The following is a 4,035-nucleotide window of genomic DNA, read 5'->3' as shown; positions in this document are numbered from 1 at the left end:
TGAAGCTCCCTATGAGTTCTGCTGAACTCTTCTCTCACCATGCACTTTCATTACCTGCTTCTTAATGTTTTTAATTCCCTGAAGAAGTAAAAGCTTTTGATTTTAAAACTTAAAATTGCTTAACATGCAAATAGCCCTGCTGAAGATGCCTAAATTATATCTTAAGCATCCATTCTACAATTACATATTCAACACCTACTCTATTTAATGTCTGCCAGGCATCCTAGGAAGTCCTAATGATGCAGGGACAAACAAAACTAAAAGCTCAAAAGCATCTAAGGACTAATGGTGGAAAAAAAATATATGTATGTATCTGATATTGGACTATCAGGATGAACTTTTGAATGAAGTGGCTTCCAGTCTGAGAACTGAAAAGGAGAGTCAGCCAAATAGCAGAGGGGATGAAATAGAAGAGTGGTTCATATAGGACAGGTGTGGTAGGAAAAAGTAGAATCAGCCTTTCAAATAAAAAAAATGATCCTTGCTTTGGATTAACAGCATTAAATTGTGTGCAGCAGGACTTGTATCATGCATAGGATGAAAGTAGATTGGAACAGATGAGGGCAAAATCAGAAACAGGATGGTCACACAGGGCTCTCCAAATCAGATCTTTGAGAAGACTCAATAACCTGGCACTTTCTGCATGACTCAGGTGCCAGACAGAATTGCAAAATCTGGTTCTCAGTTCGAGGGCAGAGCCTGAGAGGCTACAATTCTGATAGACTCTCATAGGCTCATTTTCAGCAGTAAGTTCTTAACCAAAATAAGGACTTATGTGCAGTCCAGGGATAGATGCAACTTGTACTTTAGAAAAGCAACTCTGCTTTTACCAGAGAGTCTATATTTCTGAGCACAGTGTTTTGTTCATGGTAGTTGAATGAATTAATGAATTAATCAATACATGATTCACTTTCTTTTCTTATAACCCCTGGTATTCAAGCCCTAAGTCAGTTTTTAAACTGAAATCACTCCAGATTAGAGGCTCTCTCTATGAAGAAAGAGGGGTTGAAATGTGCAAATTGTAGAAAACAGTATTGTGCTAGATTTATAGACAGTGAGGTGAATATAATGAGACAGTTTCCATTCTGATATGCCAATGCAATATAGATCAAGGATTGTTTTTTATTGAGTATCATTCCTAGTTGCTATGAATTTTTCATGTGGTTCTGATAAAAAAAGATTGGTGCTTCGGCTGTAGTTGGACAGTCCTGGGGGCCTTTGAATAATTGCCAACTGACTGTGGGGAAAAGCAGCTCATTAGAAAGAGGGGGGAATATCAATGCTCGCCTATGTGGTGAGCATTATGAAGTTCTATGTGGTAGACTTTAGGGGAACTGGCCACACTTGTTTTATTTGCTCTGAGCCAGAGTTGTCATGAAAAGTGTAAATGTGTATTTTAAAATTATTTTTTATCAAGAGGGAGAGAAAATGCACATGAGGGCACGGTGCTGCCTATTTCTCAAGAACATTGCTCAGCTCAGAGTACGTGAGTCAAAGAATTCCTCCCAGGCTATTGTTGATTGTGACTTATGAAAGGGCACACGTTGGACCTGACAGGTGTACACAGTACTGTGCGCTTCAACTTTCCATTAGTAACGGGAGCCCCAAAAGGTTAATTTGTTTTGGCACTTCCTGATTACTTTCCGTGTTCATCTCATTCTGAGACTTCACATTTACCACCTGATTTAGAGGCTCTACTTAGCAACATATTGTCATTTTTACCCGATTTATTGCTAGCTTTGGTCCTGTGATCTCTAAATGCAGGTAAATAGCTAAAATCAATTTTCTGTTAAGAGGGTTTGATGACGCCTAGAGGAATTTTCAGATCTCTCCTTTTGGATGTGGGGACACATAGTGAAGTGTTATCCCCAAAGTAGGGAGTCTGAAGCTTTCTCATGTTTGTGACCTTGGCACAGCTCCCTTAGCTTCATACATTTTGATTTCTCATTATTGTTTTTGCATGTATTCCGTCAGCTGAGCACTTTTTTGAAGAATATTAATATTTTATTCCAATTTAATTTTTAAAAACATTTTAATAAGTTTTGTAAATAAAAATATCCCACCCAGACCTGGGATGTATCTTGGTGATACAGTATATACTTGGCGTGCACAAAGAGCTGTTTAATTCCCCAGCACCACAAACAGACAAACAAGAAAAAGAATACCCCACCCTGCCAACTTATATACAAGGCCTCCAAAACTACTCAGTCTTCTTGTCATATTTCTGTGCAAGTCCTCAGGTTGGTTACTCTCGCAAGACGAGCATATCCATAATTGCCACTCAGCTGCTAATTCTTTCATTCCTTTACTACCTGGGTTTCCACACAAATTATATGCAGATTTATGCTGGGCTCCATTTCTTTCCACTCATTCCATTAGAATTCCTACTTGCAGGTTATTGACCTAGGGAATCTAGGTAATAGAATCTAGGGAGAGTCTTCTTGAAAATGTCCTTATCAGACTTTCTACAAGGATCCAACTTCCAGCAGCCTCTTTCTCCATCCACCTCCATGTGAGTCTTGTTCCTTGTACGTTCTTCTATCACCTACCTGTAGTCTTTACAAAACTATTTGCTGTTCCATTTCTTAATTAACATATTTACTTTTTTAGTCCTTCTGCATGTTCCAAAAAGAATTGAAATTCAAATTGTAAACATTTTGTATTGTAAACAATTATTGGAGTAACTTTTCCTCATGGGGCCTCTTACTTTCTTATCTGTGAGTTTAAATATTAGGATAACTTCCAAGTCTGATTTTCTGTGGGAAAAATTATTATTTCTGCTGAAATACCAATGATTATGCTGAAATTTTGTAGCATTTTTATATAGTGTGGAAGAATATATCATCATTATTTATTTCAGATTTGACTTCAGTTCTATTCTCATGCACAGGAATGATCAAGGATATTTTGGTGACATCTTGACTTATATTTGTGTCACCTCATCAATTGTTCAATTTAACTTAAGGATATGACTGATTGGCTAAGTGGCATCTGACACAGTTTACAATTTTTCAAAATTCATGCACCTGAGGCAAGATATACATGACTCTTAGAACCAAAAATAGTTTTGATAAGGTCCCAGGAAATTGGTTCATGAATTGTTCAACTCCATTCTACTCTTACTTGCCTCCTTATAGGTTCAGGAAAGCTGAGGAAATCTTAATGTTTTGTTTTTACTTCTTTAATTCCATGAATATATTCCTAGTTTTTCCTGGACTTCCTCGTGGGGTAAAATCTTCTTTTTATGTTCTCCATTAAACTATTCATAAATGACGCTTAAGAGTATCATTCTTCCAAGTTTAACCTGACTTCTCAAAATTTTCAATTCCTGTGCTTCCTTGAAGACCATTGCTTGATTTATTGTATACGAAACCAATAATGTTTTATAAAACAAAACATAAAAACATATCCTAATCAAATTAAAAATGAAACATAACTTTTTGGAATAAATATTAAATTAAATATTGAAAGAAATGTACAGAACTACATTAACATGTGCCTCTCATTGTAATGCACATACTATCAAAACAAAAAGAAACTTGAAGGTATGCACATTAATAGAGCACTATTTTTTTTTTAAATCTTGTGTGTTAACCTAATTCCAATGTAATTCAAGTAAATATTTACAGTAGAATATCTCGATTTTAAACTTTTAAAAAAGTGTAGTGTTGTGCTCACTTCGGCAGCACATATACTAAAATTGGAACAATACAGAGAAGATTAGCATGGCCCCTGCTCAAGGATGACACGCAAATTCGTGAAGCGTTCCATATTTTTAATCTGAAGACAGAACATCAGATATAGAAGACAGGTATGTGGTTAAGGACCATGAAAACAGAGATTTCTTAAAGATAGTAAGGGACCATGAGAAATCAATCCAACAGCTGCTAGATGATGCAAAGAAGAATAACATAAGACTCATAGGAGTCCATGAAAAAACAGGAGAAAGTACAACAGACATAAAAAAACTGTTCACAGAAATAATAGTAAATAACTTCCCAGACAGAGGTAGAGAGTTGGACGTACAGATAAGTG

The 4,035-nt window shown here is 36.1% G+C and overlaps 1 non-coding gene across 1 annotated transcript; it reads left to right on the top strand.

Annotated features, from left to right (window-relative positions):
• The first annotated feature begins 3,670 nt into the window (after nt 1-3,670).
• Nucleotides 3,671-3,777, top strand: LOC147829843 (U6 spliceosomal RNA). Its single transcript, XR_015447475.1, has one exon. It is a non-coding gene; the product is annotated as a U6 spliceosomal RNA (small nuclear RNA).
• Nucleotides 3,778-4,035: the final 258 nt, after the last annotated feature.

Source organism: Heterocephalus glaber, unplaced genomic scaffold (genome assembly GCF_053883595.1).
Source record: "Heterocephalus glaber isolate CG9 unplaced genomic scaffold, H.glaber_assembly_v1.0 deba00000347, whole genome shotgun sequence".
NCBI classification, from domain to species: domain Eukaryota; kingdom Metazoa; phylum Chordata; class Mammalia; order Rodentia; family Bathyergidae; genus Heterocephalus; species Heterocephalus glaber.
Note: the sequence above shows the minus strand (reverse complement) of the source record. Positions and strands in the feature narration are given on the sequence as shown.